Here is a 17,908-nt window from a genome sequence, read left to right on the forward strand (position 1 = left end):
AGCTTCATCCCGGGAGCCGGGCATGGCGTCTCTCTCTGAGGCGTCTGCTCCCAAGAGAGCTGTGTAGTCTCTGAGCTCACTTCCTCTTCCTCCCAGCGTTCTGTTCTGTTTACTCCTCCCACCTATCCTCTAACCAATAAAATGGGCCAGGGCAGTTCCTTTATTAGCCAATGACCTTCCTCCATCATTTCCCCTTTTTCGGTTTAAACAAAAAAAAAAGGCTTTAACATAGCAAAATTACATATAACAAAACAGTTATCAAGTAAAAGTTACAATAATCTTTATCATAACTAAGGAAAACTATAACTATAACTAACTATTCTTAACTCCATCAAAGACTCCAGAAAGATATAATATTACCTAAGTAAACAAGAACTAAGAAACTTCAAACTCTAGAAATGACAAAGACATCTCACTGCCTGGACAGTCACCCAAAGTTCTTTTGTACCGTTGGGGCATCCATCTTCAGCCTTCAGGCCCATGGTATCCAGCAGACATTTCCATAAAGCAGGAAAATTCAAAGTCAGTTCAGTCACTATCTGTTGTGTCCTGCAGAATGTCTCGCAGACTCTTTCATGAATCAGGAACCCCGAAAGATCATCTCACCTTCGGCAAGTTCAGTAGTCCTCTCTCTGCGGGTTCTCTGTGTCCAGTTTATGCAATAGTCCAGGCAAGAGCAGTTTCTTTATTAGCCAATGACCTTCCTCCATCAGAGAAATCTGTGAATACAAAGAGAGAAGCATTATTTGTGTTTTCAGTATTAGCCCTCTGGGGTGTAGCTGACAGAGCTTTCTACCCATTCTATAGGTTGTCTCTTCTCTGCTGGTAGTTTCCCATTCAATGCAGAGGATTTTACATTTCATAGAAGCTTATTTATCAGTTACTGGGCAATACTTATCACATGCTATTGAATCCTTTCCAGAAAGTTCTTTCCTATGTCCATATCTTAAAGTGTTCCCTAATGTTTTCCTCAAGTAATTTCAGTGATTTAGGTTTTATATTAAGGTCCTTTATCCATTTTGAATAGATTTTTGTGCAGGGTGATTGTAGCATGAACAATAAAAACCCAGAGACATTTATTGGGGTTCAAGCTGAAGATCAGAAAAGCAAAAGAGCCAAGCCACTAGAGTCCTACCTCTACCAAGGCTGGTTAACTGCTGACTGAGCCCTGAACTCCTATCGTCTTATATTCCCCTTTAGTGCTGGGATTAAAGGCATGACTCCCTAGTGCTGCAATTAAAGGTATGAGTCACTACCACCTGGACTGTTTCTGAATTGAACTTATATAGCCTAGGCCAGGGTGGCCATGAACTCACAGAGATCCATCTGCCTCTGTCTCTGTCTCCCAAATTCTGGGATTAAAGGTCTATGACACCACTGCCTGACCTCTAGCAGCTTAGTTTTACCTTCTGACCTTCACACAGCTTTATTTATTAAAACATAAATAAAATATCACTATATTTCCCCTTTTTGTCTAAAATAAAAAAGAAGGCTATAACTAATAAAATAAAAACTATATACAATATATACAGGCAATAAATATATCAATAATGACTAGTCCATTTGTATTTGACAAATTCAGAGAAAATACTCTTTATCTATCCTATCTTGTGAGACCAAAGTCTTGTACCTATTTTACTTTCTATCATAACTTATATTCTGCATGTGGTAAACAAGGAAACTATAATTATAACTATCTAGTCTTCAATTCCCTAAGACCCAAGAAGGAAATAATATTAACTGAATAAGCAATAAGTACAAGCAAGTGACTTCCAAAAAAAAATGTGAGTAATGACAGAAACAGCTGACTGCCTGGAAAGTCACCCAAAGTTCCTCTGCAACATTGGCGCATCCGTCTTTGGCCTATAGGCCAAGAATATCTGACAGACTTTTCTCTGAAGCAGGGTTTTTGTCTTGTCTGGGCAAGGGTTGGCAGTCACTTTCTTTTGTGTTTTGCTTATCCCATTAGGACAGCATACTGTCAGTTGAGGCAAAAGTATTTTCTTGCCTAGAATATCTGACAGACTTTTTTATGAAGCAGGTCCTGTCTTGTCTGGGCAAGGGTTGGCAGTCACTCTCTTTTGTGTTATGCTAATCCCATTAGGACAGCATACTGTCAGTCGAGGCAAAGGTATTTTCTTGCCTAGTGCTTTACTTTTGCCACAAAGAAAGAAAACTTTATGTGGAGTTCCTTTAATGACCATCATCTTTGAAACAGATTGGTGCTGCCAGGAACAGACATGACTCATTGTCATTAAAAAAAAGAATAAAGAACTGGTATTATTAAAACATCTCAAATGCCATATTCTATAGATCTCTGAAGTATTTGAAGATGACCTGTCTATTTGAAATATATCTCTGATTGACCTTGAAAACATACCTAATGTGACTACAAGTTTGATTATAATAGGTGATTAATTACTAACTTGCATTTCCTTATTATCCTAAACAGTTGATAATAATAACTTTCAAGGATTAGAAATTTGCATTACATTGTTAAATGAGCTATATAGGTACAATACCTTGAACAAGATTAGAAACATATGTACAGTCTGTTTTAAAAAAATCTCAAATTTGTATCAATATACAAAATTTGTATACAATAGAAAAGGTATCAATACACGTGGCTAGACATAGACAAGAATTATGTGTTAATTTAAGTTGTAAGAGCTAGTTAATAATAAGCCTGAGCTAATAGGCCAAAGAGTTTAATATTAATATAAGTCTCTGTGTGTTTCTTTGGGACTGAATGGCTGGGACTGGGTGGGACAGAAACTTCTGTCTACAGATGAGAGATACTAACATAAAGAAAAATGAATAAAAGTTTAAATAAAAGTGAAAGAAGGGCTAACATGAGTCATCACTCATCTGGTAAGTGAATGTGCTCCAAAGCCTGGTAATCTGAGTTTGATCCTCAGGATCCATGCAGTGACGGAGAGAAACAACTCCCACAAATTGTTCTCTCTCTTTGTTTCTCTTTCTCTCTCTCTCTCTCTCTCTCTCTCTCTCTCTCTCTCTCTCTCTGTATGTGTGTGTCTTCTTTCCTTTCCTTTCCTTCCTTCCTTCCTTCCTTTCCTTCCTTCCTTCCTTCCTCCATCCTTCCCTCCCTTCCTCCCTCCCTCCCTCCCTCCTTCCTTCCTTCCTTCCTTCATTTCTTTTTGAGACAGGGTTTCTCTGTGTAGCTCTGGCTGTCCTGGGACTTTATTTTGTAGACCAGGCTAGCCTCAAACTCACAGAGATCTACCTGTCTCTGCCTCCTTAGTGCTGCAATTAAAGGTGAGCACTACCACCACCCAGCCCATAAATTATTTTCTGATCTTAACTCATGTATGGTGGCACATGCACACCCACGCCAAACACACTAAATCTAACAAAGTTTATTTTATTATTATTTTATGTGCATGTGTGTTTTGCTGACATGTATATCTGTGTATCATGTGGATGCACACAGAGGCCAGAAGAAGGCATCAGATTCCCTGAACTGGAGTCATAGACAATTGTGTGCTACCATGTGGGCACTGGAAATTGAGCCCAGGTCCTCTGGAAGAGCAGACTGTGTTTTTAATTGCTGAGCTATCCCTCCAGCTCCCCGCCAAATTTATTAAAATGAGAAATAAGCGTGGCTTACATTAAGTTATTAATTTGTTTGTTTGTTTTCGAGATAGAGTTTCTCTGTAGCTTTGGAGCCTTTCCTGGAACTAGCTCTTGTAGACCAGGCTGGCCTCAAACTCACAGAGATCCGCCTGCCTCTGCCTTCTGAGTGCTGGGATTAAAGGCTTGTGCCACCACCACCCAGCTCTTAGGTTACTTTTATATAGGTGGTGTTTTTGTAATAAACTTTTCTTTTCCTGCCAAGCAGTGCCAAATTCAAATTCACATGTAAATGGTTTATAGGGTGACTATCAAAAAGTATCCTGGCCGCCTGGGATTACAGGTATGTTCCACCACACCTCCCTGGGCTAGAAAGTAGGTCTTCTAGAAGGAATGACAGAACGGTCTCAGACTCACCAGAAGACTGTCGTAGAACGACCTTCTCAGGGTAAGCTGGCGTACAAGAGGATTTCAGGGCCTCAGGACTAGGAATTTCCAAGACTATTTTAGCTCAGAGGCTTTGTGAAGACAGACTGCCATGTAGATAAAAAACAAAATATGAGGGGCTGGAGAGATGGCTCAGCAGTTAAGAGCATTGCCTGCCCTTCCAAAGGTCCTGAGTTCAATTCCCAGCAACCACATGATGGCTCACAACCACCTGTAATGATGTAATCTCTTCTGGCCTGCAGACATACATGCAGACAGAATAGTGTATACATAATAAATAAATATAAAAACAAAATATGAACAAGTAACATGGACTAGAAGAATCTAGTGTAGAGTTTTTTAAGAATCGTAATGGAAATTGTTTTTTAAATATTTATTTAATATTATGTATACAGCATTCTGCCTGCATACCTACACACCAGAAGAGAGCACCAGATCTCTTTGTAGATGGTTGTGAGACACCGTGTGGTTGCTGGGAATTGAACTCAGGACCTCTGGAAGATCAGCTAGTGTTCTTAACCTCTGAGCCATCTTTCCAGCCCATTTGTATGTTTGTTTGTCTGTTTGTTTTGTTTTTTCCAGTAGGGATAGACAAGCTGTTTTGTCTCCAACGCTCAGTTCAATACTATCTGTCAAGGTTACTATTGATCATATTTTGTTTTCATGCTGTTGGGGAGTAAGTCCTGAATCTTGTATGTGCCATGAAAGCCTTCTACCCATGAGCTACACCCACAGCCTCTCAATACCATTGTGATGACCACATTCTCTCAAAAATTCATTACCAATGGGCAACTCATCTAAACTGAAATCTCAAAAGCAAAGCATTACTTCTTCCCTGGTTGGTGAGTTATTCCAGCTATCTGATTTGTGGGTGGGATGTTCTTAAAGAAAGCATTTCCTTGCTTCATTTCACTTTTGTGTCAGGATCTTGTCATGCATCTCAGGATAGCTTAAAACTCAAAATCCTTTTATCTTTGCTTCCTCAATGCCAGGATTATCGCCAACATTACACCCATGCACATTTGAAACATCATTTTCTGTTTGCTTTTCACTTGTAAAAAGGAATTTTTAACAGACACCTATTGTGTGTCTGTGTGTATATGTGTACACATGTGTGTGGTACGTGTGTCTTATGACTTGCCTATGAAAGGCAGAGGACAATTTGCAGAAATTGATTCTTTCCTTCCACGTGGGTCCCGGAGCTCAAGTTGTCAGGCTTGGCAGCAGGCAGCTTTCCTCTCTGAGCTGTGTTGCTGGCCCCAAATGTAACTTTTTGGAAAATGGCCTCAGTGCAGTCCAGGCTGCTTTGGAACTGAGCAGCTCGCTAAGGCTGGCCTCGACCTTGTGGGGACACTTCTGCCTTAGGCTTCTCAAGTGCTGGCATTACAAGTGCAACCCACTGCTGTAACTTGCTTTCTGTTGCTTTGCTAAAATACTCTGACCAAACGCAACACAACACCTGGAGGAAGGGTTTCTTCGGCTTTCACTCGCAGGCCACAACTGATCATGAAGGGAAGTCAGAGCAGGAACTCAAGGCAGGGACCTGCTCACTGGCTTGATTGCTTTTCGTTTTTTGTTTGTTTTGTTTTGTTTTTAGAACACTACAACTAACCGTCTTTTTTGAAACTTTGTTTTTTACTTTTTAAATGTGCAGGAGTGTTTTGCCTGCATGTATGTCTGTATACCACACGTCCATGGATGTCAGAAGAGGGTAACTGGAGTTACAGATGGTTACGAGCTGCCATGTGCTGGGATTAGAACCCAGGTCCTCTAGAAATACAGCCCATACTCTTGACTACTGAGCCATTTCTCCGTCCCTAATGCTAGCTTTCTTTGATTTTTGGTTTTTGAGACAGGTTTTAACTATGTAGCTCTGGATATCCTGGAACTCACTATGTAGACCAGGCTGGCTTCAAACTCAGAGATCTGTCTGCCCCTCCCTTTGAATGCTGGATTTAAAGGCATGTGCCGTCATGTCCAGCCAAGGCTAGCTTTCTTATATAGCCCAGGCCCGCCTGCCCAGGGATGGGGCTGCTCACTGTAGGCTGGTCTCTCCCACACGACAAGCATAGACATGGTCACAGACCAAACAGACTGGGGCGATTCTTCAGTCACAGGTTCCCTGCTCTCAAGTGACCCTAGGTGGTGTCAAGTTGTCATTAAAAGTGAAACAGGATATCCAACATGCCCGCCTAAATTATGTGTGTGTGGTTTGTTTGTTTGTTGTTTTTGTTTTTATTTTCTAAGACAGGGCTTCTCTGAGTAGCCCTGACTGTCCTGAAACTTGCTCTGTAAACCAGGCTGGCTTTGAACTCACAGAGATCCACCTGCCTCTGCCTTGAGTGCTGGGATTAAAGGCGTGCACCACCACTGCCCAATTTAAGTTGTGTTTTGAAACAAGGACTGGCACTGTAGCCCAAGCTGGCCTGTAACTCAAAATGAAGCCCAAGCCTATCTAGAAGTCATAGCAATCTTGCTGCCTCCACCTCCCAAATACTGGGGTCATAGGCATGAACCAATTTTCCTGGCAAAACTCATGAAACATCTGGCTAGATATCTGGGATGGAATCCACGGCCCGGGAAATGCCAGGGAAGCACTCTACCACTGAGCTATAGTCCCAGCAACCACTGGCAGCTTAAAGAGAACATCTGGGAGAGAAAGCAGAACAGAATCCCGACAGAGTTCTATTAACAAACTTTAGCCTTGTCCCGAGTCACAGGAGGGGAAAACAGCATTAGCCACTACTGCGAAGCAGGAACCAGGGTGTGAGCCACCAAGTCCAACTCAGATGTGGTTTCTCAGTTAAATATTCTGATGGCCATCTCAGGATTCCTCCTGTTTCTGGAATTTGCTGTCCTGAGGTTTCATCCTCTTTGGACTCCCTGAAGGAGAGTTGCAGTTTTGGCTGCTATGCTCAAGTTTTTGAACAATTTAAAAAGGACAAAAAATTGTAAAAGTTGTTCCTAAACACTGAATATGTGCTTTCTAAGGACAATATTCTCTTTCAAATATTTTTTATTCCCTGCCCCATGTGTGACGTTGTGTGTGTAAGAGAGCACACAGCTTTAATCTCAGCACTCGGGAGACAGAGGCAGGCAGATCTCTGTGAGTTTGAGGCCAGCCTGGTCTGCAGAATGAGTTCCAGGACAGCCGTGACTGTTACACAGAGAAACCCTGTCTCAAAAACAACAGCTGGTACAGGGCAATTCTGTCAATTATGTTTTAAATAAACACTGATTGGCCAGTAGCCAGGCAGGAAGTATAGGCAGGAAAACAAGACAGGAAGTAGAGGTGGGGCAATGAGAACAGGAGTATTCTGGGAAAAAGGAAGTTCTTTCCCCAATCCTGCCCAGACCACTGAAGAAGCAGGATGTGCCCCGCTGAAAAAGGTTCCAAGCCATGTGGCTAACGTAGATAAGAATAATGGGCTATATAAGTTACAAGAGTTAATAAGAAGCCTGAGCTAATGGGCCAATCAGTTTATAACTTATGTAGACCTTTGTGTGATTTTCTTTGGAGCTTGATTATAGGAACTGGGCAGGACAGAAACCCCAACAAGCAGGCCCTCATGTTACAAACAACAAAAAGGATGAGTGAGACAGAGAGAGCCAGAACACAAGGTAGCGTGAGAGCTCATGAGAAAGGAGAGAGAAAGAGGGAGAGGTAGGGAGGAGGACAGAAGGGAGGGAGGGAGGGAAAGAGAGAGAGAGAGAGAAAGAAACACAATACATTTATGAGGTCACAATGTATGAGGTCAGAGGACAGCTACTTGGAGTCAGCTTTCTCCTTCCAGCATGTGGGAGCGTGTGGGTTTTAAGAATCAAACTCAGCTAGACAGCCTTGGGAGCAAGCCCCTTTACCTTCCGGTCAATCTGCCAGCCCCAGTATTTTTAATTTTTACAGTGCTAGAGATGGAACCCAGGGACTTTCCATGCATGCTAGGCAAGAGTTCTACTACTGAGCTACAGCCCCAGACCAAGGATATTCTCTTACATGACTACAGAACAAGGACTGCAATCAAAAAATTACCATTGATACAATATTATATAACATTCAGTCCATAACTACATTCAGCCTATACTTCCTTTAAATGCCCTAACAGTGAAAAGGTTATTTTTTAAATTGAGGTATAATTCAGGATTGAGTATTCATTTTAGTTATCCTGCTCTTTTAGTCACCTTCTATTTGAAATGCATCCTTAGTCTTTCTTTGGTTTTCAAGACTTTTCTGAGGTGTTCAGGCCAATGAGTATATAGAATATCTTCCAATTTGGGGTCTCTGCATGTTGTTTGTGATTTGAGAAGCTCTGCTTGAAACCATGGAATAGCATCAATGAAAGCTGAGAAGTCCTCAAATGTCTCATGATACAAACCGTGATGCAACCACAGACTTGACTAGTAGGCAGCCAGGAAAAATGACAAGAAGATATTTTCCAACCTAGGAAAATATCTGTGGTTTCTAAATAAAAAATCTTAATAGGTTTAAGGGAGCTTTGTATAAAAGTTGTTGCCTTAGCTGGCCTGTAACTCACTATGTAGACCAGGCTGGCCTCCAGCTCCCAGAGATCCAGGAAGCTGAGAGCAAAGGAAGGATAACCCTGCCCAGATTAACTGGTAACATTCAAATTTAGTCCCAGGCTTTTTGGACATAACCCCCCCCCACTTGAAACCTTACTGTTATTGTTTTTTTACCTGGTTATTGTCTGGGCCCTTTCTTTATGGGATGGTGGAAGAAGAGGAGGTGGTGTATGGTTGCTAAGGGGTGCATACCACAGGTGGTTCTGTTCCCATGATGCATCTGATTTTAATCATATACACACCCAAATATGCATAAGTACAGGCTGGTAAAAAAGAAGTTTTCCCTAAAAGGTCACTTTAGGACAGTTTACCTAACTGTGTGTGTTCCTCAAAAATAGTTCACATCAGCCCTCTGCCTGTCAATCTCACATAACCCTGGGAACATGCTTGAGTAGAAACTGACCACAAAATGGGTATTTTAGAAGATAAGGGAAGAGAAACTTATTCCACTGTTTGGAGTATGGTGTAGCTGCAGCTTGATAAAGGTGGGCATCTTAGGGTGCCAGGCTAATTGTTAAAGGAGGGGTGCATGTATGAACCAAACCAAGTGGCACTCCAGATTGATAAGCTATCCCTGTAACTTGCCTACCTCACACGGACTTCAGCTTTGGGTTTTGTTTGCTTTTGAGTCAAGGTTTCATACAGTAGACCAGAATGGGCTGGAACGCATTATCTATCTCAGACTGGCCTCAAACTCATGACAGTCCTTTCTTGGCTTCCTAAGAGTTGGCATTATGGGTAGGAGGCACCTCACCTGGCATGTGTGCTTCAAGTTTTGAGATACCTTTACCATGTAGCATTTTTCATAAGCAAATCAGTTTTTTTAAAAAAGAAAGAAAGAAAGAAAAAAGAAAGAAAGAAGCACTCCATTTCTATTGGCACTCCATGCTTCAGCTTCCGTTACTCTCATTTCTCTCCTGCCCCTTTATCTTCTCGGTGCATATAGTTTACACAGCCTTATATCTGGGCAGGGCTGCCTTCCCTTTGCTAATGAACTACCAGCTTTGGGGTAGATTCCTATTACATCTTTGCCAGCAAGGAAGAATGTGTGGAGTCTCTGGCTTTTTTTATCTTGATCCTACTGTCATTAACACAGACGTCTTTTTGGGGGTCATTTGCAAAAGCAGATTAGCTAAGGACCAACAAACAGCATTTGAACTATTGGGAATATAATTTAGAGGTAATAAATAAGTTAATTAGAAAGGAACACTGGTTTTGCAACAGGCACTGCAAACTTTGCTGGAGTGGGTAAGTGTATAAAAAATAAAGCTAAATAAAAATGGGATGTGTGAGTGAACTTTCGAGAAAACTCCACAAGCAGAGACGGAGGAAATGGTACAACTGGACATGTGGTATACAGGAACAAAGAAAAATGGGGGGGAGTGGAAGTGAGCCTGGCACCATCACAAAGCAATCACCTTCACATCAAGTTGACAGAGAAAGGCCAAGAACTTCTTCCAAAAAAAGACTAACATCTAATGAACATGGACAGAGTAGAAGGGAGGAAATTCTGAAAATGGTTAAAAAATAAAAGTGGGATTGACAGGAGGTGTAAGCAGGAAGAACAGAGAGGATACTGCCGGTGACATGACCCAGTCAGTCAAGGTGTTTGCCACCAAACTGATGAACTGAATTCTATTCCCAGGACCCTGTGTTTGAAGAAGAACAGAAGTGACTCCTGCAAGTTGTTCTTTGATGTGGTTATTTGGGGGCTGAGCAGCTAGAAACAAACAAGCAGGCTCCTACAATAAATTGGCACTCCAACCTGTGCTAGCTAAATCCACATAAAACCTGAGAGGGCTTGGAAAGGAATTCTAGACATTAAAAACAAAGCTCAGCTGCATGTTTTGTTTTGTTTTGTTTTGTTTTGTTTGGATGGACTTTGCTTTCTGGCAGCATGCTTCAGCTCCTTTAAGAAAAATCTTTCTGATTCAGCAGTAGCTAAAGCAAAACAAACAAAAAAAAGTGTGTTTTCTAAATGGCGGTTTTCTGGTCCATGCTGCCAGCATGAACTCTGACTTTTTCAGAAGACCAAACATTTAAATGGAGTTTGTGAAAAGACTGCTATAAACTTGCTTAATGGCAACATAGGCCTGCTGTGTGCCTGAAAACGGGACTATGAACATGGCGCACCCCGAACAAACCTCTGTCATGTTAGATTGGGTGGAGCCAAAAGGCAAAACAGCATCAGTGGTAGCGAGGCCACTTAGCATTTTAAGAAGTGTTCCTGGACAGAAAAGGATTTCAGATACATAGTAAAATAGATTCAGATAAAAAAACTCCTCTAACAGAGACCCACATTGGAGACTGAAGTCTCAAGGTCCAAATCAGGAGCAGAAGGAGAGAGAGTACGAGCAAGGAACTCAGGACCGCGAGGGGTGCACCCACACACTGAGACAATGGGGATGTTCTATCGGGAACCCACTAAGGCCAGCTAGCCTGGGTCTGAAAAAGCCTGGGATAAAACCGGACTTGCTGAACATAGCAGACAATGAGGACTACTGAGAACTCAAGAACAATGGCAATGGGTTTTTGATCCTACTGCACGTACTGGCTTTGTGTGAGCCTAGGCAGTTTGGATGCTCACCTTACTAGACCTGGAGGGAGGTGGGTGGTCCTTGGACTTCCCACACGTCAGGGAACCGTGATTGCTCTTAGAGCTGATGAGGGAGGGGGACTTGATCGGGGGAGGGGGAGGGAAATGGGAGGCGGTGGCGGGGAGGAGGCAGAAATCTTTAATAAATAAATACATTAATTTAAAAAAAAGAAAAAAAAACACCTCTAAATGGGTCAGTGTTGGATAAATGTACATAGGCTTGGGAAAGAAAAGAAAAATATAGACAGTTATAAAAGGAAGTGGTTTTTAAAAAGGTAAAGTCTTTAAAGAGACAGACAGCCATAAATAAAAGGAGTAAAGAAAAATAAGCCACGTAAAGATGGAATAAACACAGAGAGCCTGGGTTATGTATATTATTGTGTTTTCTTTGAATATTTTGACTGTAAAGGAGCAAAGTACAAAGAGACATTTCATTGTATAGGCTGCTAAGCTAATCCGGCATATATGTTTTAAAGTTATCTTGACTTCAGAATTTGGGTCTAAGGATTTTTTGCTTGTAGTCATGTTAGCTAGGTTTTCTAGATATATATAGATATAGATAGATAGATATATTTCAGTTAGATAGGTATTCTTCAAATTTTTCAGAGACCTTCAGAATATGGCATTTAAAATGTTTAAATTATTAACTTAAGACTTTTCATGACAATGAGACATGTCTGATCCTGGTAGCACCAATTGCTTCAAGAGGAAGATGGGCATTGAAGAGGCTCCTTATGGAGTTTGCTAGCCATTTGGGTAAGAAACTGCTCTTGCCTAGACTGCTTGATGTTATGCTGTTGCTGTATGAACTGGACATGCAGGACCCACAGAGAAATTACTGATGAACTTGCCTAAAGGTGAGACCATCCTTTGGGGTTCCTGCTTCATGTAAGAGACTGCCAGACATTCTGCAGGGCACAGAAGAAAGTAATTGACAAACTGCCAGTATAGGCAGAACTGTCTTTGAAATTTTTCTGCTTTATGGAGAAGTCTACCAGATACTATGGGCCTGCAGGCTGAAGATGAATGATCCAACATTACAGAAGAACTTTGGGTGACTGTCCAGGCAGAAGATGTCTCTGTCAATTCTAGAATTTTGGAAGTTGCTTACAATGCACTTCCTGTTTACTTATGTAATATTATATTTGATGGAATTGAAGATTGGATAGTTATAATTATGGTTTTCCTTAGTTATGATAAAAGATAAAGTAGATAGAACTATTGTAACCTTAATTCTTGCTTGATACCTGTTTTGTTATATGTAATCTTGCTATGTTAAAGTTAAATCTCCCTTTTTATTTAGACAGAAAAGGGTAGGTGATGTGGGAGGCGATGTATGCTGTGAATATGTTTTATTGCCATTGGTTAATAAAGAAGCTGCTATTGGCTAATGGTTTAACAGAGTAAAGTCACGTTGAAAGAGATATAGAGAGAGTAGGCAGAGTCAAGGCGAAGCCATGTAGCCCCATCAGAGACATAAGCCAGATGGAACCTTGCTGGTAAGCCACAGCCACGTGGCAATACACAGATTAATAAAAATGGGTTAAATTAAGATGTAAGACCTAGCCAATAAAAAGCTAGAGCTAATGGGCCAAGCAGTGATTTAATTAATACAGTTTCTGTGTGGTTATTTTGGGGTTGAGCAGCAGAGAACAATCAAGTAGCCTCCTATAACACTTTGACCTCTGAACACATGCCATGGCACATGCAAGCCCACATATTAACACACATGTAATAAATAAATAGATTGGATGGATGGATATAAAAAAGAAGAGAGGATGGATCTAAAAGACAGAGGGACAGAGTCTGAGAAACTTAGGAGCAGATGGAGTTGGAGATGGAAACAATCAGCTAGCAGACAGCAAGAGCTCAGGTCAGGAGCATTTAGTTTGGAACTCATGCTTGAGTAGATATCACCTTGGCTAGAAATATCCATTAGAGGAGCTGAGGATATCTGTGTGGAGCACACAGGTGATGCTGAGAATATAGCATGGCAGAGACTGGAACCTCAGTGCTATAGTCTGAGCTAGTGTCTCCCAGAGGCACATGTAAAAACTAGGTATGGTCAGAAGCATGGTAGAAGACTTTCTAGAACTTGCTGGTTGAAGCTCGTTCACCAGATAGTACCATTAGGAGGCTGTGGAACCTTTAAGGAGTGGGCTAGAGGTTATTGGAGTGTGCCAGTGTATGACAGGAGCAGTTTTATGTGCTCTTGTCATGGAAGGCCTCATTAGAGACCCAAAGGAATGCACCACTCATCTTGCCCCGGAAGTTCCAAATCTGACAGCACAAATAACTCCTTTTTCATGGTGTGTGTTTGGGGAAGGGGCACATGCATGCATAGATGTTCATGTGTGTGCATGTGCATGGGAAGGCCAGAGGTCAGTGTTGGGGGTCTCCCCCTGTCATTCTCCAGCTGGTTTCTTGAAACAGGGTGCCTCACTGGACCTGGAGCTTACTGATTCAACTAGCAAGCCCTAGAGATTCTCCTGTCTTGCTTTTCCAGAGCTGAGATTGCAAGCACATGACAACCATACATAGCTTTCTATGTGGGTGCCGGGAAAAAAAAACTCAGGACCTCCTGCTTTCACGAGCAGCACTTTACCAACTGAGCCATCTTTCCTGCCCCTCCTTTTTCTTTCACGTGCACGCGCGCACGCGCGTGTGTGTGTGTGTGTGTGTGTGTGTGTTACATGGTATGTTTGTGTATACTCACTCATGCATATGTGCATTGAGCCTAGAGATGAATCCATGTCCAGCATCTTTACTTAATGCTCTCCACCTTATTTGAGACGGAGTTGCTGACTCAGTCTGTAGCTCCATGCCCCAGCATTGGGATTAGATGCATGCACATCTATATCTAGCTACCTTTGACATGTGTGCTGGGGAATCCAAACTTGAATCGCCATTCTTACGCATCAGGCACTTTACCCACTGATCTCCCCAGACTTCCTCCTCCACCTCCCTTGTTTCTTTAGATAAAGGGTTATATAGCGCAGGTTGGCCTCCAACTCACTATGTAGCCGAGGATGACCTTTAAGGCCTGATCATCTTCCCTCTGCCTTCCAACACTGGCAAACGCTAAGCTTACACAGGTGTGCACTATCATGCCAAGCTAAGTAGTGTCTTATAGTGGCAGAAGACTAAACGACACAATCATGGGACATTAGGGTAGGGGAAGTAAAAAGGTCAGAAAAGGAGTGGAGCTGTCTTAAAGGAATGAAAATCAAAGTGAGAGTTTCCAGGAAAAACTCAAATAAATGGATAACAAAGTGACTATTTCAGGTTTTGTGTTGATCTTTCTAGGAGGTGATCTATGAGCTCCTGACTACATTTCCAATTTCTGGATTGGAATTGTTATTGAAGTGTTCCAAAGTTCACAGCAGAGGCAGTCTGTAGACTCACCCTCCTATCTGCCTGTTCCTCAGGGAGAAAGGAAATATGTCGGGCCTTCTTCCTAAGCAACACGCTTTTCAAATAAGATTTATCTTTATGTGTGCATATGTCTGCTTGTCTGCATGTGTGCCAGGTGTGTGCAGGTGCCCACAATGGGCAGAAGAGGGAGACAGCTCCCCTGGAACCCAAGTTATAGGTGGTTCTGAGCTGCCTGATGTGGGTTTTGGAACTGAATCCAGGTCTTCTCTAAGAGCACCAAGTACTTTTTAACCTGAGTCATCTCTCAGCCCCCAGCATTGTGCTTTGTATACAAAACTGCTTTAGTCCCAGGACAGCCAGGGATAAAGTGAGAAACCCTGTCTCAAAAAAAAAAAAACTAATAAGCCTAAATAAAATAAATAAATAAATCCTGCCACTACTATTTTGTGGCAACTTGCCATCTCCATCACAGTCATGGAACTGTAGCAGAGGATAATCTTGAACTTCTGACCCTCCTGCATGCACCTCCTCCATGCTGGGATTATAGGTAGGCAGCGCAGCACCATGCCTGGTTTATGAAGTCCTGGGAATGAAACCTGAGAGTTCATGCATATGCAAGCACCCTACCAATTGAGCTCTGTCATTAGCTTTAAACACAAACTGTCTTGTTCGACATTTTATCCTCATACCCCCAATATTCTGGTTAGCTCGTTGTTGGGGAATATTATGTTCAAGTGTGTGACTTTTGTTTACGCTGCATTTGTTTAACTCTGTGAAGCTGTGTTACTGTGCCTGTCTATAAATGCCGGATGGGCCTCATAAAGAGATGAACAGCCAATAGTGAGGCAGGAGCAAGGATAGGTGGGGCTAGCAGGAAGAGAGAAAAAATAGAAGGAGACCCGAGAATTAAGAGAGCAATGAGCAGGGGCCAGCCACTCAGCCACCTAGTCAGCCATGGAGTAAGAAGGAAAGTAAGATATACAGAAGTAAGAAAGATAAAAGTCCAGAGGGAATAGGTAGTCAGTATAATTTAAGATAAGAAAAGCTGGCTGGAAAGAAGCTGGTTATTTATAATTAAGACTAAGTCTCTGTGTGTGATTTATTTGGGAGCTGGGTGGTAGGCCCCTCACAAAACCAAAAAGAGGAAAATGCCACACAATAGCTCTCCTAAGTTATTAGGGTACATATGATAGGTTGAAATGCTTAAGAACAATTCTTTTAAGACATGCCTACAAAGAATGTTGTATTTAAAAATAACATTAAGCCTGACACAGGGATACACACCTTTAATCCCAGTACTTGGGAGGCAGAAGCAAGCAGATCTCTATGAGTTTGAGGCCTGTCTGGTCTACAGAGCATATTCCAGGACAGCCAGGACTGTAATAGTGAGACTCTGTCTCAAAAAAAAAAAGGCCACTTTGGAGGCCTGGGGAGATGACTCAGTGGATAAATCACGTGCGTGCAAGCACAAGAACCAGAGTTTAAATTCCAGGAACCTACGTAAAGTCTGGAATACAAGCCTGTATTTCCAGTGTTTCAACAATGAGCTATGAAGTAGAGATAAGAGGTGGTCTGGAAACCCACAGGCCAGCTATCCTGGGGTATCCAGCAGCAAAGAAGGCACAAGGCAAAGACTAACACCCAAGGTTGTTCTCTGACCTCCATATATGTTGTCTTGGAAAGTGTGTGTGCACGTGCATGTGTGTGCGTGCCCATACATACACTTCCAATTCTCTCTCTCTATCACACATACTCCAACTCTCTGATTAGTATTTTTCTAAACCATGTATCTTCCTGTGTGTGTGCTCTGTAACCAAAACCACATGAAACCAGGTTCCAATGGACCACTGCTTCTAGGTGCTAATAAATCAACATTAACTAGAGAACATAAGCTTATTGGGGTTTAAGGATCAGGAACATTTGAGAATAAGTCTTTGTATTCAATTGTCTGGCTTACCTCTGGAAGGTAAATGGTTGCTGGCCCCACAACTACTGAAGTTCTAGGTTACAAAAAGTGCTCTCAAGAAGTCATTTGATTTTGTTGCCTCCCTTATTTAACAAACTGGCAAAGATCAACTAAGCAGAAGCATGATCAAAGGCTGGCTTACTAGTAAAACAACAAACCTATTTATTTATTTATGTTTTTTTGAGACAGGGTTTTGCTGTAGCTTTGGAGCCTGTCCTGGAACTCACTTTGTAGACCAGGCTGGCCTCAAACTCAGAGATCCACCTGTCTCTGCCTCCCAAGTGCTGGGATTAAAGGCGTGCGCCACCACTGCCTGGCACCAAACCTTATTTTTATAATGTTTAAACATTTGAAAAAAATTTCATGTTTCACTAATGTTATAGTACCAATTAGCATAAAATGCAATGAGGAATTAGAAAAAAAAAGCCGTGTTGATTCACCCTTGACTGTATTCATTTAGACACTTCCATGCTGGCTAGCCAGCATAATGGGTCCCTGTTTGTCTGGGTTTTCTTTTAACTAATAATTTCTTTTCAGCCATGTAAACATTGCTAAATTGAAATTGCTTGCTCCTGCTACATAAAAAATCATTTTTAGCAAACAAAACAAAAGCTCATTTCCTGGCTAGTCTTAGACTGTATTTATGCAAAGCCAAAACAAGCAGCTGAAGTTAGAAGTTCAGATGATGCTTTTCTTTTTTCACAAAGCTGACCAGCTGTTAGACGCAGTCATAACTGTGGGGATAAGAGCCACCACACAACAGGAAGAAAGGCTATGGGAGTTCTTCAATAAACGAGTATGGCCTTGTCAAGCCATGGAACTAAAGCAAATATGACCCTGAGTGGAGAAGCAGACCTAACTGGAAACACTAGACTCTTCAGAAATCCAGTGAAAGGGAAACGACTCACCAGCAGTTAGTAAGCAGAAAATCAATGTGTGTTGGGGTTAGGGGGGAGTGGGGACAAGGTCCCACAGTAGCCTAGGCTGCCCTTGAACAAGCTCTATAGCTGACCTTGAACTCCTGATTCTCCTTGCTTCCACCTCCCAAATGCTGAAATTTCTGGGGTGAGTCATCATTCCCAGCCAGGATAAAACCTTTGAATTCTTTTGTAAATGAAACAGTGCCAGGTTTCCCAAGGACAATTCATATTCATGTATTACTGAGATACTGTCTCTTTGGCCTTCACAGTAAAATCTAAAACCCATGTAATGTATTTTTGAAAAAAGAACTATACCATGCTTTTCCCCCAATTTTAGCACCCCCCCTTTTTTTTTGAGACAGTGTCTCATATTATAGTCATGGCTGGCTAGAACTCACTAGGTAGCCAGGGCTAGCCTCAAACTGATGACAATCC

Source organism: Microtus oregoni, unplaced genomic scaffold (assembly GCF_018167655.1).
Source record: "Microtus oregoni isolate MIOR12 unplaced genomic scaffold, Mior012 000052F_ref0000163, whole genome shotgun sequence".
Classification (NCBI taxonomy): domain Eukaryota; kingdom Metazoa; phylum Chordata; class Mammalia; order Rodentia; family Cricetidae; genus Microtus; species Microtus oregoni.